This window comes from Lissotriton helveticus, chromosome 3_2 (assembly GCF_964261635.1).
Source record: "Lissotriton helveticus chromosome 3_2, aLisHel1.1, whole genome shotgun sequence".
Classification (NCBI taxonomy): Eukaryota; Metazoa; Chordata; class Amphibia; order Caudata; family Salamandridae; genus Lissotriton; species Lissotriton helveticus.
The window spans coordinates 491341828-491363536 of NC_136062.1; the positions used below are offsets into that span (position 1 = coordinate 491341828).

At 47.7% G+C, this 21709-nt stretch overlaps 1 protein-coding gene and 1 pseudogene across 11 annotated transcripts in view; both read right to left on the bottom strand.

Annotated features, from left to right (window-relative positions):
- MADD (MAP kinase activating death domain) overlaps window positions 1–21709 on the bottom strand; it is an 853817-nt gene that overhangs the window by 21566 nt on the left and 810542 nt on the right. The gene's annotated exons all lie outside the window — the stretch shown is intronic.
- LOC144826755 (28S ribosomal RNA) lies at window positions 12489–13524 on the bottom strand (annotated as a pseudogene).

Genomic DNA, 21709 nt, shown 5'->3' on the forward strand with positions numbered 1-21709 from the left:
GAATGCATTTTTTAGTGTTCCGATTCATCCAGACAGCCAGTTTCTTTTCGGATTTTGTTTAAATGGAAGGAGCTATATGTTTACACGAGCTCCTCAAGGTTTCACAGAAAGCCCTAGTATTTACAGCCAAGCACTTAAGAGACAACTTGACAACATTCATATGCCAACTGACACTGCCCTGCTCCAGTATGTCGATGATCTATTGATCACAGCCCGTTCTGAACGTGACTGCGAGCGAGCGTCACTGACGGTTCTGTATTTCCTAGCCGAGATGGGGCACAAGGTGTCCCCTTCGAAGCTTCAATTCTGTGTCCAGCAAGTGGTCTACTTAGGACACTTACTGTCCAAGAGGGGTAGGCAGTTGACACCAGACCGTATCCAGTTGATAGCGAGTCTTCCTCAGCCCAGAACCCAGAAGGAGGTACGTGCTTTTATTGGCCTTACTTCTTATTGTAGACAATGGATTCCACAGTATGCATTTCTAGCCAAGCCACTGATACAGTTAATGACACAGGAGGCAGCCGCAATGACTGTCCTCCCTTGGACATCTGAACATACACTTAGTTTCAACGAGTTAAAGAAAGCTTTATGTCAAGCTCCAGTCCTAGCTACACCGAACTACAGTAAGCCTTTTACACTTTTCGTCACTGAACGCGAAGGTACAGCATTATCTGTTCTCACACAAGATCAAGCAGGACAGTACAAGCCGTGTGCTTACTTTTCTAGCACACTAGATCCGGTCGCCCAGGCTTTGCCTGCGTGCCTCAAGTCAGTTGCAGCCACAGCACTAGCTATCAGACAAAGTGATTCCATAGTTTTAGGACACTCCCTGACAGTACAAGTTCCACACTCCGTGGAAGTTCTTTTAAATAGAACACAAACACAGCACTTGACAATTGCACGTCTAACAGGTTATGAATTGACACTGTTTCAGCCACACATAGAAATCAGACGCTGCAACGTCCTGAATCCTGCTACACTGTTACCATCAGTTAATCCAAATTCTGCCACACACGACTGTGTGGAAGTAGTCAACATTACGACAAAACCAAGACAAGACCTGACAGACAGTCCGTTACCAGATCCCGACCTGACACTTTATGTGGATGGTTCATGTATGAGGACTAGTACAGGAGATTTAGTTGCCGCGTATGCAGTGACTACTGACACTGAGGTTATTGAGACACACCGCATTGACACTCTGTCCGCTCAAGCAGCAGAGCTAGTTGCTCTGACACAAGCCTGCATACACGCCAAGAACCTGAAAGTTAATGTTTACACAGATTCACGCTACGCATTTGGAGTCGTACACGACTTCGGAGTGCTCTGGCAGGAGAGAGGTTTCATGACTTCTCATGGGACCAAGATTCAGCATGGTCTCCTTATTCAAGCTCTGTTAGATGCCATACATTTACCGACCTCCATTGCTATTATGAAATGCAAAGCACATACGAAAGTTACTGACATTATTTCCCAGGGTAATGATCTAGCAGATCGCACAGCCAAGCTTACAGCACAGACTCTAGACATTCAAGTTAATCCGACACAGACACATACTCCAGATCCGACTACATGTATGACAGTTAAGGACCCTACACAAGATGTCATAGATATCCAGTTACATGCTACTCCCGATGAAATGAAGAAATGGTCCGAACAAGGAGGGGTCCAGACAGATCAAGGATGGGTGACGAAGGGAAGAACCACATGGTTTCTCCCCGACTCTATGGTTCAAGTCATTATTAATACCGCACATAGTCCAGCACACTTAGGAGAAAAAGCAATGTTAGACAGTATCCAGAACATTTGGTTCAACAAGCATTTACGAGCTGCAGCCAAGCAGAAAGTCCGTACCTGTATGATATGTTGTCAGTTTAATCCAGGTAAAAGTGTCCCGGTGGAACAAGGTGGATTCCAGCCCCCTGACCACCCTTTTGAGGTCCTCCAGATGGATTATATTCAGATGGAGCGATGTCGAGGTTTCAAGTATGTCCTTGTAGTTGTATGCGCTTTGTCCAGATGGACAGAAGCATATCCAGTCCCAGATTACACAGCCGCGACCACTGCCAAGCAGTTGGTTCGTGAGTTTTTCCCTCGATATGGACTCCCTAGAGTCGTATATTCTGATAACGGCCAACCATTCTCCTCAGAGTTAATGAAGCACGTTTCCCTGTTGTTAGGGTACCAGTGGAAGTTTCATTGTGTACGTCATCCTGAAGCAGCCGGTCTCGTTGAGAGACATAATCAGACTCTGAAAATCCGAATTGCTAAAATATGTAAAGACAAGGGTGTGGACTGGCTAGTAGCTCTGCCAGTTGCTTTGTTTTATATGCGCATGGTCGCACATTCCAGATCAGGTCTGTCCCCGTATGAGGTCGTATTCGGCCGCCCCCCTAACATGTGGGGTACTCCTAGACCCCGAAGTATTACTGATGTTTCATGTAATATGCTGACAGATTACCTAGCTTCCTTGATGTCTGCCCTCAACTCATGTCGTTCACAGGTTGCCGCCGCATTTCCAGACAATACCGAGGTGGCACCGCATGAAATCGTTCCAGGTTCGATGGTACTCGTGCGGAACTTCGACAGATCAAGTCCGCTGGAGCCACGTTGGAAGGAGCCCCGTCAGGTCCTCCTCACCACCCGTACAGCCGTGAAATTGGAAGGACGCCGCGGCTGGGTGCATCTTTCGCACGTCAAGAAATTCTACGGATTAAAACCGGTCTCTAAGAACATTTCCCAGGATATCAAGACTTGTCAAAACATTGTTCCTAAGGACTGTCCCGCAAATGACATTGATACAACCCCTCCCTTGGTAGAGAAAACTCCGCAGCAGGAGTATAAGCAAAAACTCCGGTCTAGTAAAATAAGTCAGTCAGTTTGATTGTATAAGTCCTCCCCTAGGTGAAACGGTTAGACTGTTTCTGACATGTATAAAATAGACCCCCATAGTGAGAGAGTTAGTCAAAACTCAATTCGATGTATCATTTTTCTAAGTTTCATATTATTTCTCAGCCTTTTGATTTCCTGCACCAGTTACGCATTTTACCTGTGTTTTCCAGTTCCTCATGTAAATAAGCATTCTAATGTTACAGCAGAACACACGTTTAGCGATCTGCCTCCTCATGAATATTCATACCGCCTCGCGATGCGTAACAATACATTTATCCGCATGTTACATTATTCACACCAGACCAGCAATGCCACTAATTGTTGGGTGTGTGGTCGACTCCCCCCTTTCCAGACACCGAAGGGAGTTCTGCCACTCTTTCCTTATCCTTTTTCCCATAATGGTTCGTGTGGAGCATGGTCCACGTTAACGTCATCCTCGACAGATATGTCCTTTCTTAACAGCACATGTTTCCCAGACAAGAAAGGTCTTCCCCACAGAACAGGTTTAGACCTAGAAAATGAAGTGTACAATTTAGGTAATTATTCGTCGAATTTCATGGTCCTGAATGTTCAGTCTGATACTACTCCAGATTCTATGGATTCACCTGCTATTTCAGTATTACCAGTCAAAGGCGAATTATGTGTTCGTAGTTATGGTTCTGTACACGTAGGACATAGTGATTGTACTACTATTATCAAGTATAGTGACAGTGGGAAATCTATTTTTAAAGCTTCACGTCATTCTTATTTCGTTTGTGGTCAAACTGCATATGTTCGTCTGCCCCTCGATTGGGAGGGAACCTGTTACATTGCCTTCCTACTGCCACCTGTTTTTCTAGCACCACCTGACTACCATAGGAATTCCTACCTAGTACACACTAGACACAAGAGAAACCTCCCGATTGTCGATTATACTGAGACTGCTGCAGAGCAATTCATTGACATTGATAAAGGTGTTTTCCCTTATTTAGGCACAATTGTAAATAGTAAGCTAATTCGTAGGTTAACAAGAACCCTTGAAGCTGTAGTAGATGAGACTGCCTCCGCTCTTGGTAACTTAACCGAAGAGCAATCCTTTATGAGAATTGTTGTGCTCCAGAATCGTCTCGTCCTTGACGTCATACTGGCCGATAGGGGCGGGGCCTGTAGAGTCCTCGGATCCAGTTGCTGCATTTTCATTCCAAATAACGCGCCGTCTGTTTATTCAGCTATAACCAGACTTCATAAAATTGCCCATCTGTTACACCAAGATCCAGGCACCTGGACATGGTCCGGTTGGTTCTGGAATATAATTTCTGCCTGGGGATGGAAAGTCCTGTCTTTTCTAGGTATTGCAGTAGCGATCATATTCAGCTGCTGCCTCTGTATACAATGTGGCCCTGCGATTTGCGGCAAGTGTGCTACCTCTTGTATTCCTAGTCTCAAGCCCCGTTCTAAATCTCGTTCCAAGACAATTCGAGATGAACAAATGGTACTGTATGAAATGATAGATGGTATCATGCATATTGATGTTTCCTGATGGAAACGTAGTGACAAGGAGGGAATGTGGAAAAGTAAATTTTGTCATGTTCTGTGTCCCTACGAGTCATCCATCATATGTTATGTGTGCATGACCAATATGCATATGTTATTCCCCATGTCCGATTCAAGACGCAATTATAGTTGTGTCCACCTCTGATATGCCATTTCCTAGTCCTCATGAGTAATATGAGTGTCAGGCCTATGTAAAGCTACGTTGCCACGTTTCTCAGTGTGCACGTTATTTCATTATAAAGTCCCCGTTTCTAGGCCTCAACAGGGCCCGGACATCAGATTCAGCCCCTGTCTCCTGAAGCCTCGCTGAGGAGCGATACAGCCCCCACCTGTATCCTCGACCCTTCACTTACTTCCTGCCTCGCAGTGCCCGGTGCAGCTTGGCTCTGCCTCCGAGTCTGCCAAGACTATGTTATGATTCCAGCTATCAGTTTAGTCCTCCTTCTCTGCATTCCTAAGCTACTGAACTGCATCAATAGTTTCCGTCATTGTCTAGCCTATTCGGCTCCATGTAAGAGAAATACTGGATTTAATGGTCATTTAATATTCTTCATCACGTACTACATGTAGAATAAATGCATGCTCTAGCCTTAGAGTCAGTTAGCTTCTCCCCTCATGACTTCTAGTTTATATCAACATGTTCCCTAAACATTAGATACCAGATAGGGTCTAGGTACATGTCGCTCCGACCCTCCAGACTTTAGTCTCTGCTCCTAGCACAGAGTTCATAGCCCCCAGCTTCTCCTAGTAACACGTCATTGTCAGTTTGCGCGCACCATTAGGTTAGAGGTCCCGGCTCCTTAGGTAGCCCCCTCCAATGTTTCCGCCCATTTCATGACATATTCTATTACGTTTGCATCACATGTCTATGTATACGCCCTGTTACACCTCCTTTGTACCGTTATCTTTCGCGACTGCTACACGTCACACCTACTGCTCCACCCACTGCTACGCCCATTGCAATGTAATGCTATGTGTTTGCGTTATGTATATATGCTCATGTAATGTTATTAAATGTTAGAGCTAGCCATTCTAGATCCGGTCCCCGGCAGCTGCCGGGCCATGCTAGTCCTTGCCATTCTGTTCCTATGCAGGTTGTCCTGTCCCTGTCCTTTATGCTGTAATAAACCTGCAAAACTCCCACTACCTCGAATCTTGACTCTTATTTTATTGAGCTATCTGTTATTCATTCATTCATTCAAAAATAGATCCGGTATTATTTATTTATATACCACAGTGGTGTGTTTAACAACTTGAGCACTGAAGGGGAACAGCCCGGACATGCAAACTGACCCACAGTACGGGAAGGATGGGTGGGTCGGTAAGGAATCTGATCATGGCTCTACCAGATAAGGCATTCCCAAAGGTAAGTATCTTGGCCATCTGATTGAGACATCTAGCCACAGATTACTTACCTGTGAACAAATATCCAAGCAATACCTTCCCCGGAGGAGGGACTATGGAAAAGTTTTAAACCAGAAAGTCCTGTAGGACCAAACAGCCAAAGAGGCCCTCCCTGCCGACCTGATTGTCCAGGCAATAATGCGTGGCAAACATGTGCAGGGATGCCCATGTACCCACTTAGCAGATATCAAGGATAAGAACACCACGCTGGGGAGCCGTGGTAGCTACCTTAGCTCTGGTGGAATGAACTCTGAGGCCTTCAGGAGGCTGTTTCTTTGCCAGACCGTAACAGATTTCAACACAGAGGATAACCCATCTTCAGATAGTACTCCTATGTACAGCAGGTCCCTTCTTTGCTCCAACATACCCCATAAAGAGTTGGTCGTCCACTCAGAACTCTTTAGTGCGGTCAGGGTAGAATGATAACATTCTTTTTGGGTCCATAGACTGGAGAGGTTGGTCTTCCGTAGAAGGATGTGGCGGAGCATTAACCTCTACAGTGCGGGGCGGTTTCCGCCCGCTGTGCTGGGGGGCGGGGGGCACGCATGGCGCCCCAGTGCTCATGACGAGGTCAGCTCGTCATGAGCCACGGCGCTCTGGTGCTCATGACGAGCTGAGCTCGTCATGATCACTCCCGTTCCATTGAAACGCTCAGCACAGCAGGGGAATTAGCCCAGCGTGTGAGCGTTCCATCTAACGGCGTGGTCATGACGAGCTCAGCTCGTCATGAGCACCGGAGCGCCGTGGCTCATGACGAGCTGACCTCGTCAGGAGCACTCAAGAGGTTAAAGGTGGGCAAGGTAACAGACTGCCCTTGATGGAAATGTGTTACAACTTTAGGCAAATATGAAGTCCCAGTATGGAGCACTACCTTGTCTGGAAAGAAAGTCAGGTAAGGAGGCTGATGTGAAAGTTATTGCCACTAAGAAGACTGTCTTGATGATGAGCAGCCGGAGGAGGCAATTGTGCAGCGACTCAAATGATGCACACATGAGATAAGTGAGGGCCAAGTTAAATTCCAACTGGGTCATGATGAAAGGTGAAGGGTGTAAAAAATGTGTAAGCTCCTTTAAAATCTACGCACAATAAGATACTTCAATAGTGATGGTTGGTCTGGCAACCGTAGAAAAGCAGAAAGGGTCAAAAAGTAACCCTTTAGAGTGCCCAGAGCAGAGTCCTGCTGCATAGGAGACAGGATGAAAAGAAGAATATCTGGAAGGGAGGCAGACAAAGGGCCAATTGACCGTTCTGTACAATATTTACAAAATGTTTGCCATCGGGAGGCATCTGCCGACTTTGTGGAGGGACACCTTGCCGCAAAAATAACTTTGCAGACTTCGGGAGGAAGGTGAAATGCTGTCAACTGATCCGCTATGCACTGATGGCTGAGTTTGTCTGCCCTGGCGTTCAGGGATCCAGCCAGAAGTTGAGCCACCAGGGAAATGCCCTGCTGTTCCAGCCAAGTCCATCGGCGCTGGGACTCTTGACAGAGGGTCCATGACCCCACTGCGTGCTGTTTGTTGCAGTACCACATGGCAGTGGTGTTGTCTGTGAACACCTGAAAGAGCCTTCCAATGAGGGACGGTAAGAAGGCTTTCAGTGCTAATCGGATCACATGTAGCTCCAACAGGTTGATATGAAGCCTGGCTTCCGCCGGAGGCCAGACTCCTCTGATCTCCACCTCCCCCAGATGGCCACCCCACCCCAGAAGTGACACGTCCATAACTACTGTGCGATCTGGTTGGGGAAGGAAGAGGAGTTTGCCTATGACCCAATTGCAGTTTGTTAATCGCTACTGCAGATCTTTCGCAGTTCCTGCCAAAATCTGGGCTAGGTTGGTGAGATTTTCTCGATGCTGTACCACAGGAACTTTAGGTTCCACTGCAGAGACCGCATATGCCATCTGGCATGATTCAACAGCAGGATGTAGGAGGGCATGAGATCCAGCAGTCTTCAAGTCAGTCTCACTAAAATGCAAGACAGAGGCTAAAACATCGGAATCATAGCCCAAATATCCTGGACTCACCGCTCGGGAGGATACGTTCGAAACTGCACCATGTCCAGAACCGCTTCCATAACAGGGAGAGTCTGAGAGGGAGTCAGGTGGGACTTCTGCACTTTGATAGTGAACACCAGCAAATGCAGAAGGTTTGCCGTAGTCTGGACTTGGGAGATGACTGCCGGGGACGATCCCGGCTTCAACAGCTAGTCATCGAGATAGGGGAAGACTAGAACCCCTGTTCTGCACAGATGAGCTGACCACTGCCATCACCTTGGTAAACACCTGAGGGACAGTGGTGAGCCCAAGGGGGAGCACAGTAAACTGAAAGTGCTTGTGACCTACCATAAACTGCAGGCAGCGTCAATGGGCAGGCAGGACGGGGTTAGGGAAGTAGGCATCCTGCAAGTCCAGCGCTACCATCCAGTGTCCTTGGTCCAGGACAGACAGAACCTGAGCCAGAGTGAGCATCTTGAACCTTACTTTTTTGAGGAAGTTGTTGAGGGCTCTGAGGTCCAGTATAAGACAAAGGCTTCTGTCCTTTTTGAAGACCACAAAATAGCAGGAATAGCAACCGCATCCTGTTTTACAGATACACTTGTACAATCATGGAGGCAGTACTCATGCCCTCCTACAATCACTATGCACTACCCATGCACTCTTTCAATCAAAGATGCTCTATACATATACTCTAGCAATCATCCAGACATTAGCTTGCAGTTAAGTCTCTTTTTAAACCAGATAAGGTAGTTCTGAAAAGAACTCTTTTTTCTTTTAAATTTTTTTCAACTATTTTGTAATTTTTTTGGGTGTTTTTGGAAAACCGAAAAAAGCAACAGGCTAAAGTCTTGACTTTTGGAATCGTAAAGTCATTCCAAAAGTAAATAAAAATGAGCAACGATGGTTCCTTGCTGTAGAACAAACAGCATCCACAGATTGTTCTCAACAACATAGGATGGCGTTGCATTTTATGCATAGCTGTTTTAGATTTGCAAACTCTGAGTGTATGCCCGGCCATCAAGATGATGTACTTGATGCTCCTGAAGTGCTGGGACCAGCTCCCTGTTCACCTTGTTGCATATTTTGTTGTGCATGTCACATCGGTTCTCGTGCAAAATTCCTTGAATGGTTTATCTGGAGGTGCTTGTACATACTCGACGTGCCACAAGAGTATTTTTTGTCACTACCTCTAGATAAAATCTGTGGACAGAGAGTACAATTGACCTTCCTTGCGTTGACTTTCTTTTCACCATCTGGGATGGTGAAACATTTCCAGACGATGGATTCTGGTCTCTTTTTGGGAGGTGGTTCTTCTATCTCTTCTTCATCAGAAGAATGCTCTTGCTGAGGATTGAAAGAAGCCATTTCCAAATATTTCCAAAAAACACCCCAAAAAATGTAAACACAAGCTGCAAAAACACAACCGGTGTCTCTCCTGTGATGCTGCAGAGAGAATGACTAAAATGGGTGGGGTTCTTCAACTGTTAGAATGGGAAACCGTATGAATCAATCAAATGCTTTCTTTTAAAGTCACATGGGTGTTGCGTACCTGATGCGACTTCGCGAAAACATATTTAACAATAATAATTTTATTACAAGTACAAATATATTATTTTTATAAATAGATTAGATAATCTCTTGCCCTCATATATACATTAAAGTTATATACATATAGTTTTGAAACATGAAAAAAATTTGAGGGAGTTGCGCACCCGGCGCGACCCCATGCGTATATGACGTTACGTGGGGCCTGGCACCGCGCACCCGTCGCATACCAAACGTGCACCCGACACGATCCCATACGTATATGATGGTACGTGGGGCCAGGCACCGCGCACCAGCCGCACATCAAAGTCGCACACAACGCGATCCCATACGCATATGTTATGCGGGCCAGGCACCGCGCACCCGTCGCACACCAAATGTGCATCTTCACGACTTTAGCAATATGGCGGCTTAAATCTGCACACCCACTGAGATCGGTACTCAATGGGTACGCAACTCCATCTTTTCCTCAACTACAAAAAAATATATATATATTTTAGAACACACAAGACATTACATAATTTAAAAAAAATAAATAAATAAACATCACAATTCCAAAATATTACCCCCCAAAAAATTAAATTTACAGAAAAAAAGTTAGGTTTTATAAATATTATAATCTAAAATTACCATTTAAAAAACCTTGGAAATCCACTGAAAAAACCATAGGTTTCAGGGACGTTCTAGTTAGAAATTTTCATTTAAAAAACCTTTGAACTTAACTGAAAAAACCATAGGTTTCAGTGACGTTATTGTTAGAAATTAAGATTTAAAAAAAACTGAGAAATTTACTATAAAACAACATAGGTTTCAGGGACGTTCTAGTTAGTTGGACATTTCACTCATACAAAACCAGAGAAATACATCCGTTATAGTTAGTAGAGCTAACTATAACTTGCACACCCACAATGCACTGCTGATGACGTCACATATTACATAACTCATGACATGGTCAGTGACATCACTGATGACATCTCAAATGGCATCACTGATTACATCATCCATGTGATAATCTGATGCACTTCCTCACACCCTAATATAACATTTGATACACCCACTCTAAAATGAAGACTACAATTTTTGAAACCATAGACACACCAATACCAGTTACTACATACCCACTCACTGACTCCTAGGTTTACAAACACGTCCACTCATTCACCTATACAGTTGCTCATACATGCAGTCACTCATTAATACAGCACTATCATATGCACTCATACACCTATACAGACACTCACAAACCACCACTCACCCAGAGTTACCTACACACCTACTCAGTCATGCAAAGAATCAATCACACTCCCATTTTACTCACCTACACAGTTATACACACACACCACTTCACTTATTGATACAGAAACTAACACATACGTACTCTCTTTTACAATCACTAACACAAGCACACACTTATCCATACAGCCACTCTCACAATCACTCACCTCTCATTTGACCAAGCGCATTAGCTGGTATACACCCAGAAGAACGCTGCGGTCATCAGACGCAAAACTAGTCTCAGCTCCCACTGCAAAAAAAGTTGACTGGGGAGGACAAATCTTTTTAGTGGGAGCAGCCAAAGCTTGGAATACTCTCCCATTACATCTCAGAAGCACAACTAAACATTTGGATTTTAGGAAGGCCCTGAAAACATGGCTATTTACTATTTACGCTTTAAGACCACTGCAATTTTCCAACTCATGGGCCAAGGATGGATATCATATAAAGCGCCAGGACACCTCCGGGCAGCAGTTGCGCTCTAGAAGTGCCAATAACATTAACAATAACATTAACACTCTCACATATAGTCTAGGGGTGGGCAGAAAACTCCGCTCTGACAGCGTAGTGGATGAAGCCAGCCACACCTGCTCCCCGGGCCCGGTCCCACACGCTCCGAACCCTAGCCAGGCCAGGGAGAGCCTCCCATGGCCCCGGTGGAGCCCCGTCCCCAGCGCCCAGACCCTCTGCTGGCTTGCGGTACGGGGGGCTCGCGCACCCTGGGGCCGGCCGGACGGAGCTCAAGCCCCGGGCCTGGTCCCACCTTCCGAACCTTAACCAGGCCGTGGAGAGCCTCCCCGGGCCCCAGTGGAGCCCCGTCCCCAGCGCCCGGACCCTCTGCTTGCTTGCGGGACGGGGGGGGCTTGCGCACCCCGGGGCCGGCCGGACGGAGCTCAAGCCCAGGGCCCAGTCCCACCTTCTGAACCCTAGCCAGGCTGGGGAGAGCCTCCCCGGGCGAGCCCCGTCCCCATCGCCCAGACCCTCTGCTGGCTTGCGGGATGGGGGGGCTCGCGCACCCAGGGGCCGGCCAGACTGAGCTCAAGCCCTGGACCCGGTCCCACCTTCCGAACCCTAGCCAGGCTGGGGAGAGCCTCCCCTGGCCCTGGTGGAGCCCTGTCCCCAGCGCCCGGAACCTCTGGTGGCCTGCGGGACAGGGGGGGGCTCGCGCACCCCGGGGCCGGCCGGACGGAGCTCAAGCCCTGGACCCGGTCCCACCTTCTGAACCCTAGCCAGGCCGGGGAGAGTCTCCCCGGGCCCCGGTGGAGCCCTGTCCCCAGCGCCCGGACCCTTGGCCGGACCCAAGGAGGGTTAAGCCCAGGCCACTCCCCGACGGCCTGCCCGGAGAGCCCATTTTTCTCAACTATTAAGCCCCCACATAGTGGGGGCTTACAGAACTCTGGGGAAGGACAAAAGTTGGAGTTAGCCCGGCCGCCAGCCCGCAGGGCCATCTGGTCACCCTGCCCGCAGGGCCATCTGGTCGCGCAGCCAGGCGACCAGATGGCCCGGGACGACCCAGCGCCCAGATGGCCAGGGAGGCTGTCGTACCCAGCCGCTCTGGAGCTTCCTTCCCCCGGGTGGCTGCTGCTCACCTCCCTGCCCGGGAGCAGGGGGCCATCTGGTCACCCTGAGGACCCGCAAGGGATGGTGGCCCCCATCCCCGCACCCCGGTGGGGCAGGGACAGGAGGGGGAGGCCCCCGTGCCGAAGGGCACGTGGTGGAGACAGCCTCCCACGGACCCGTGTTACCCCCTCCGCGTTCCTCCCGCCGACCCGGAGGCAGAGGGACCCACCCCTGGGTGTGGTGGAGGGAGGCATCCGCGGGCACCCACGCACGGAGAGACAAAAGCTTGGCTCAGAGGATGACTTTCAATAGATCGCAGCGAGGTAGCTGCTCTGCTACTTACGAAACCCTGACCCAGAATCAGGTCGTCTACGAATGATTTAGCACCGGGTGTCCCACGAACATGCGGTGCACTAAGGGCGATGGAGGCGGCCCCCTTCTGTCCGCGCTCCGGTCCCCAAGCGAGCGCTCTACGCACCGCCGCCCCCGCCCCCCCCCCGAGAGAGGCCGGCTATCCCAGGCCAACCGAGGCTCCACGGCACTGCGGTATCGTTACGGTTTAGGGGGGATTCTGACTTAGAGGCGTTCAGTCATAATCCCACAGATGGTAGCTTCGCCCATTGGGTCCTCAGCCAAGCACATACACCAAATGTCTGAACCTGCGGTTCCTCTCGTACTGAGCAGGATTACTAATGCAACAACACATCATCAGTAGGGTACAACTAACCTGTCTCACGACGGTCCAAACCCAGCTCACGTTCCCTATTAGTGGGTGAACAATCCAACGCTTGGTGAATTCTGCTTCACAATGATAGGAAGAGCCGACATCGAAGGATCAAAAAGTGACGTCGCTATGAACGCTTGGCCCCCACAAGCCAGTTGTCCCTGTGGTAACTTTTCTGACACCTCCTGCTTGAAGCCCAAAAAGTCAGAAGGATCGTGAGGCCCCGCTTTCACGGTCTGTATTCATACTGAAAATCGAGATCAAGCAAGCTTTTGCCCTTCTGCTCCGCGGGAGGTTTCTGTCCTCCCTGAGCTCGCCTTAGGACACCTGCGTTATCGTTTGACAGGTGTACCACCCCAGTCAAACTCTCCACCTGCCACTGTCCCCGGAGCGGGTTGCGCCCGGTGGGCGCCGGGCGCTTGGAGCCAGAAGCGAGAGCCCCACGGGGCTCGCCCCCCCGCCTCACCGGGTAAGTGAAATAACGATAAGAGTAGTGGTATTTCACCGGCGGCCCGAGGGCCTCCCACTTATCCTACACCTCTCATGTCTCTTCACAGTGCCAGACTAGAGACTTCTTTCCCCGCTGATTCTGCCAAGCCCGTTCCCTTGGCTGTGGTTTCGCTAGATAGTAGGTAGGGACAGTGGGAATCTCGTTCATCCATTCATGCGCGTCACTAATTAGATGACGAGGCATTTGGCTATTCTGTACCACCTCGCGGTGGCTCATTCTGGGTTATTATGCTGCCCATCAACGTCAAATCGGTTTTGCTTCCAACAATACAACATTCTTTCGCTCCGGAGTACAGCCACACTGAACGCTGTCCTCACTGGAACTGGGATCACGTTTAGGCCAGAGATAGTACATATGGCAGTACAATTCCAACAATTTTAGATTGTCTACGAACAGTTCTGAGAATTGAAAATATAGTTAGCAGGACATCAATAAACAATGTGTGATAATTATGTGAGTGCGATTATTTGAGACCTATTCATCATTCAGGACATTTCAAAGAGTACGATGTACACACTATATCTATATTGTTATAAGCACACATATATATAACTAATACACATCTATAAATTACACATCTAATAAGAGAAAGCACATCTAGAAGAAAACACATCTATAAAATTCACAACTGTATTAACTCTTATATAAACCTATGTAGTAAACTTATGTTCTATGAGGGTGACATGTGTGCTGCAGAAAGTGTACATCTCATTATAGGATTGATACTCAATTGTCCATGAATACTTGGCACATTTTAAGAGTGTCCATTAAAGTAGTCAGGCAAACATTTTTTTGAATGGAAATGCCATTTGTAGACCTAAATCAGCCAGAACAGCATTGTTACACTGAGGCCAGATACCACGACATCCTACGATAAAGCCATGAAATTTAAAATTTTTGCATTTTGTGAGATCTTTGATTTGCTGTGACAGATCCTGGTAATATTTCACCCTACTCTCAAACGCTAATTCAAGGGAATTCTGAGACTTTTCATAACGAATTGATACATCAATCACTACAGCTGTACCATTTTTTGTAAACACTACACCTGGTTTTCGTAGTTCTCCTTGATTATTCTTAACATGAGGTTCTCTATATGCCAACCAACCACACCTTTTTGCTCTATCAATGAGCAATTCCAAAATTTTGTTATGTCTTTTTATTCTAATGTCCTTAGTTTTAGGACATGCACCTGAAATATGAGAAATTGTTTCACAAACAACATTACAATACCTACATGTAGCAAATGCACGATTTCTTCCCCTGGTAATGGTTTCTCTGGTATATAAAACATTTGCTCTTAACATCAGCGCAGCTATGTATTGGTTCTCTTTCATTTTGTTATGCCTGCTGATCCAGAAGTTTGAGGTTGTATTACTTGCTAAGTAATTTATACCATCACCGTGGACATTTCTCAAACTCTTCTTTTCTCCAGTCATATTTTGCTGACAAATTCAATTCATAGTTCAGAAAGCAACTTTCCATAATGTGGAGTTTGTCTGTTTTGATTATGTGATCGATTTTATCATTTATATTTTCTCCTACATACATGAATGAACGTGCTATGTATCAGTCCTGAGCATCCCTGAGATATAACAGACTATTGACTTTATTGATACCAATTTGTGTACATAGTTTTGGTATACTGAGGCCCCCAAATGATCTTTTCGAATATAGGAGACCATCACATGTGTATGCAGGAAGGTGTAGAAAATGTTTGACGTACTTTTTTATTGTTTGATCAAGAACATTCAACGTTTTTGCTTCTGTTCTTGTCATTTCTAATTTGAATGATAGCTTAGGTATCAAGTATTGACACAATATTTCAATTTTCTGCGTGGGCTTAAGTGGTAAATTATCAAGTTCTTGAGCCCAATCGACAAGAACCTCATTAATTCTGTTGTTGCTTGTATGACCAGTGTGTGGATCAAAGTTCAATCCGAGGTATCTCTCACTTTCTCCTGGATGAATATTTCCAATATTTTCTTTTTCAAATTGCCATGGTTTACAGTTGTTGATCAGTATTTTGTCTTTATGGTGACTGATATAGAATCCATGTGTCTTTTTCACATTCAGTTTTAATCCTGTAGCTTTACTGAATTTTTCAATGATCTTCAGATTAGTACTCATTCCTTCCCAGGTACTGCTGAGTACTGCGATGTCATCGGCAAAGGTGAGAGTGGTGATTTGCTCACTAAGATCATCTGATCCAAGTGTGAATCCCTTGCCATTTTTCTGAAGATCACAGATCAGAGGATCCATGGCAATGTTAAATAGTAGTGGGGATAAAGAGTCACCTTGTTTGACCCCAGATTTCATTGTTATTTCAGGAGTTTCTTTGTTGTTCTTTCCCTTGAAAGATGTTGTTGAGTCAGTGTATAGGTCTTTTATTATTTCTCTGATGTTTGGTGGGACTCTTAGCCTTGCGAGACTCTGTATAATGTGACCATGGCTGACAGAGTCGAAGGCTTTTGATATATCAATGAACACAACTGCTAATGAGTGACTGTTTTTTCGTGCTCCTTTTATGGTATTTTGCAGGATAGTCAGATTCTCGAGACAGCCTCTTACTTTCATGAATCCTTTTTGTCTCGTATTCAATTCAACAAAAACTGAGAGTCTTCTAGTTAATATTTTTGTGAATAGCTTCATGAATGCAGTACCGATGGTAATTGGACGCCAGTTACTGATTTTTGTAAGTTCATTAATCGGTACATCTTGGGTATCAAAATTGATCGATTCTTTTTAATAATTTCTGGCACTCTTCTCATCAACAACCAAGACGATAGAACTCTGGGCAGCAGTCTTGGTTGCCTGCTGTGCACTTTATATAAGTCATTCAGACCTATTTTATCAGGACCCACTGCCTTCTTCGTATTAGAGCTCTCAAAGGCATGAGTTATTTCGAGCAGAGTTATTTCTTTGCAGAGATGCCTAATTTCATATTCCTCCGGTATTCGATCAATCTGCATGAATTTAGGGTTTTTTTTGTTTTCTTTTTCAATTATGCTTTTGTAGTATTGAAAGATTTCATCAGCACTGATTTGGCAAGTGGCATCTTCTGCCCCATCAGTGATAATCCTGGCAATTTTCTTTTTGTCTTTCTTAAACATTGTCTGGTATTCTTCATAGCTGCTCTTTGCTTTAGCATGTTTTTTCTTGTGCGTCCGATTAAGCTTTTCGTTTTTCTTGTCTTTTTTTGTTATTTTGTTTCCTGCTGAGGCATTCTGTTGCACGTCTTGAGCAGAGTTCATAGGCTCATTATTGATTACATTTGTTGGTCCATTTGTTGTTACTCTTGCTAGATGAGTGGTGTTTTCTGCGATGTAAGTCACTACTTCATCCATCAAATCCATAGCAGCATCGTGCTGCTCTACGTTTTGAGTATATTTTTCGATTTCTGATATTCTGTCTTCTAGTTCATCGAAGTTCTTGATTTTTTGTGCACGTTTTTCGATTGATAAAGTCTCTGTGCTTTTCTGTTACTTCTACTGTAACCTCTGGTTCATCGCAAGAGTCATTTTCAGAAACATTTGATGCTTGCAGTACATCTTTTGCGGATTTCTTTCTTTTATCTCTTCTATCTCTTCTTTTTTCTGCAATTTGTTTACTGATCTTGTTGTCAAAATGTGGAACCATCAGCGCATTAATATTCCTTTTATTTTCATATACTTTTTCCAATTCTGCTAGTAGCAGTATTTCTTCTTGTGACCATAACTTAGACGGTCTGCTGTTTGCTAGAGCTGCTAGTCTAGCCTCATTTTGCGCTCTTGGATGCGCATGCCGAGCATGTTGAGAGACGCCAATTTGTGTTACAGATCTGATATCACAGAAGCTGCACAGGAATGGCAGCTCTCCTTTTTGCGGTCTTCCTTTACATTTGGCATAATGGCATGCAATACTGTGATATTCGGCTTCTTTGTAACATTTTGAACAGTACGCTTGGAGATAGAAGCCTTTGTGCTTGTTGGAGACATGTTTTCTCAGTTCTGTAAAGGTTCCCATTATGTCTCCACACAAGTCACAATTATATCTAATAATTTAATTATATCTATCATTTGGCTACCTTAAGAGAGTCAGAGTTACTCCTGCCGTTTACTCGCGCTTCATTAAATTTCTTCACTTCGACATTCAGAGCACTGGGCAGAAATCACATCGAGACCATCGGCAAGGGGCTGAGAGGCAGGAGCGTCCCCGGGCCCCTGGGGGCCACTGGCGGGCGGGCCCCTGGACACCTTCCCCCTCTCAGCATGGCCGGACCTCACGGAGGTCTGCCTGATCAAACTCGGAGAAAAACGACCATCGGCAAGGGGCTGAGAGGCAGGAGCGTCCCCGGGCCCCTGGGGGCCCCGGCGGGCAGGCCCCAGGGCTGCCTTCCCCTGATTCAGAATCTCCGGACCTCACGAAGGTCTGACTGACCCTCTCCCTAGTAATCCGGAGGAAAATTACCCCCCTTTCTTGTAATCCGTGCACTCGAGGTGACAGAGGGGTCCCAAGGCACGAACGAGCCCGACCTCCTGGAGCCTTGGCTGGGATCCGGGAGGCGAATGGCACCTCATCGGGACTTCCAGGGAAGTTCGGCCATCTGGTTGCCCCATAGGAAAGCATTGCGGGCGACCAGATGGCCGAGGGGATCTGGGCGACCAGATGGCCGGGCACGAAAGGGGAGCCGTCTGGACACCCTGTGCCCCAACGAAGGAGTGAGCGGGCTCCGGGGAATGGCGGACCGGAGGCCCAGAGCCCCAGCTGGGCCCCAGCCATGGAGGCTCCCAGGGGGCCACGACAGGCCCTCCGACAGGGGGCCCCCGGGTACCTTGACAAGCAGGGGAGGCCTGCCCGGGCACAACGGAACCCGGGCCCTTGGCAGTGCAGCAGGCCGGGGGACATGGCCCAGGGCCCGAGCACCCGACCCCACCTCCTGGAGCCCTGCCTGGGATCCGAGAGGCGAATGGCACCTCATCGGGACGTCCAGGGAAGCCCGGCCATCTGGCCGCCCTATAGGAAAGCATTGGTCGCGACCAGATGGCCGAGGTGAGAGGGGCGACCAGATGGCTGGGACCGAAATGACGCCAATCTGCCTGCCCCGAGCCTCTGCGGGAGGGCTCCAGCCTGCCCTTGCAGGGCTCCGGGCCTGCAGGGCTCGGGGGCTCCGGAGCTCCGGGGCTGGGGGACTGCAGGGCTCCGGGGCTGCCGGGCTGCAGGGCTCGGGGACTGCAGGGCTACGGGGGCTGCAGGGCTCCGGGGACTGCAGGGCTACGGGGGCTGCAGGGCTCCGGGGACTGCAGGGCTACGGGGGCTGCAGGGCTCCGGGGACTGCAGGGCTCCGGGGACTGCAGGGCTCCGGGGCTGCAGGCCTCTGGGGCTCCAGGGCTTGGGGGCTGCAGGTCCCCGGGGGCTGCAGGGCTCCGGGGCTCCAACCAGGCCGGGGAAATCAGGGAGTCTGCCCAGGCATAAGGGACCCCTGTCCCGGGCACACGGACCCTCAGGACGCGCCCCCGTTTTCCAAAATTTTTTTCCCAAAATTTTTCGTAGTGTGCGTAGTGGCACTACGCAAACTACGCCTAGCCCTAATATGGTCCTTTATATACTCCAACACTCACATATACTGCCTTTAACATATGTAGTTTCTCACACATGTACCCATTAGAAATGCATTCACTCACCAACACAGTCAAACACAAACTCACCCAACCATACAGCCCTTCATAGATGCACTCTTGAACCCATATACGCAGTGAATCAACCACTCACACATCTATGCACAGAGTCACACACCTCCCACCCACCCACACACTCAGGCACCCATACAAATACTCAGGCAACCAATCCATAACCCATATAGACACTCATGTAGCTGCTGACCAACCCATGCAGCAGCTTACACAATAACAGACACACTGATACACACATACACATAGTTTAGGCACTAACCCATGGATTCAGTAAGACACATTTAATCAATCACTTATACAGTCACCCACGCACCTACTCAGTCCTACAGCCAGACACTTATACACTATCTATCGTGTATGTATGTTCCTCCTCGTTCTCTTCGTTCTTCGTTCAGCTAGTCAGACTAAATTTGTGGTCCCTAGATACAGATTATCTAGAGTAGGCGGGCGTTCCTTTTCTTACTTAGGACCTACCTTATGGAACTCTCTTCCTCTGTCTTTAAGGAATGAGCCTAACTTTGTACACTTTCGTGGGCTGCTGAAGACCTGGCTCTTTAATCAATATGCCCTTTTCCGTATTTGTTTCTAACCTATGCAGGCGGCGCCGGGAAACCCTTGGGTAGCTGAGCGCCTTATAAAATTAAATAACAACATAACACTCATTCTTCAATAAACTTTGGCATATATCTAAAACATATTTAAACTTTAAAAAAACACACAGTCAATGGATGATGTCATCAGTGATGTCACTGACCATGTTACGAGTGATGTAATATGTGACGTCATCAGAAGTGCATAGCAGGGGCGCGAGTTATAGTTAGCTCTACTAACTATAATGGACAAATTTCTCTGGTTTTGTACGAGTGAAATGTCAAACTAACTATAACGTCCATAAAATCTATGGTTTTTTCAGTGAATTTCTAAGGTTTTTTAAATGATAATTTCTAACTATAACGTCCCTGAAATCTATGTTTTTTTCAGTGAATATATATATATATATATATATATATATACACACGTAGACACACATGTGTAAAGTGTTCTAGGATCTTGCGTGTGGGTGGAATTTAGGAGAGATCAGTACTTAAAACCACTGGTAAGGATCGCCTGGAGGAGAATTTACTTTTGTTACTCCCTACAAGCTAGAAACCGGTATGGAATGCTTTCGTCCATGGAGGTCATCTGTGTGGGCAGGAGAAGGAAGGCATTAAATACTCAACCCTCACGTTTTGCTGTGCACTTTCAAAGGCTGATTACTTCCTCTGCGTTTGGTGGATTCTACCTGTGACGGTATTAGGGCTTTGTAGCAGTTAGGGTTTTGGTCTTTAAAGTGACATTAGCATCGGTTTTCATGCCATACAATGTTTGAGATATCCCTCTATTCAGCACCTTAAATCTGGTCAGTGTGTTCAGGCCTCGAGGAGGACTTGTGGGACACCCCTGCGCCGCACGGCCACCAGCTGCTGCGTGTGCCCTTTCCCTGTGCCCTCTGCCTCGCGGCTTGCCTCGCTGCCGGCTGACCCTGCTGCTCTGTAGTGTTTTTGACAATCGTTTGTGCTTGTTTTGTTTTTTCCCAGCTTCGGCCCGTGTCAAGCTTATTTTGTCTGTCATTTGTGCTTGTTTTGTATCTCTCTTGATTTCACCCGTGTTTAGCATTTTTTCTGTATCTTGTGCCTGCTTTCTTCATTTCTCACCGTCCTCCGGCCTGTTTCCCGCCTCCCTCGCCGCTCCCCGCTTCCCGCCACCACCGCCGACCCCGCCCCTTTTTTCCTTCTGCTCCCTCCCCGCTCCCGCCTCCCAGCTGCTCCGCCCACCCGCGCACTTGGCCTTAAATGGCGACCGTGCGACACAGGTGAGTGTGACCCACTTGTGGGACACCCCTGCGCCGCACGGCCACCAGCTGCTGCGTGTGCCCTTTCCCTGTGCCCTCTGCCTCGCGGCTTGCCTCGCTGCCGGCTGACCCTGCTGCTCTGTAGTGTTTTTGACAATCGTTTGTGCTTGTTTTGTTTTTTCCCAGCTTCGGCCCGTGTCAAGCTTATTTTGTCTGTCATTTGTGCTTGTTTTGTATCTCTTGATTTCACCCGTGTTTAGCATTTTTTCTGTATCTTGTGCCTGCTTTCTTCATTTCTGACCGTCCTCCGGCCTGTTTCCCGCCTCCCTCGCCGCTCCCCGCTTCCCGCCACCACCGCCGACCCCGCCCCTTTTTTCCTTCTGCTCCCTCCCCGCTCCCGCCTCCCAGCTGCTCCGCCCACCCGCGCACTTGGCCTTAAATGGCGACCGTGCGACACAGGTGAGTGTGACCCACTTGTGGGACACCCCTGCGCCGCACGGCCACCAGCTGCTGCGTGTGCCCTTTCCCTGTGCCCTCTGCCTCGCGGCTTGCCTCGCTGCCGGCTGACCCTGCTGCTCTGTAGTGTTTTTGACAATCGTTTGTGCTTGTTTTGTTTTTTCCCAGCTTCGGCCCGTGTCAAGCTTATTTTGTCTGTCATTTGTGCTTGTTTTGTATCTCTCTTGATTTCACCCGTGTTTAGCATTTTTTCTGTATCTTGTGCCTGCTTTCTTCATTTCTGACCGTCCTCCGGCCTGTTTCCCGC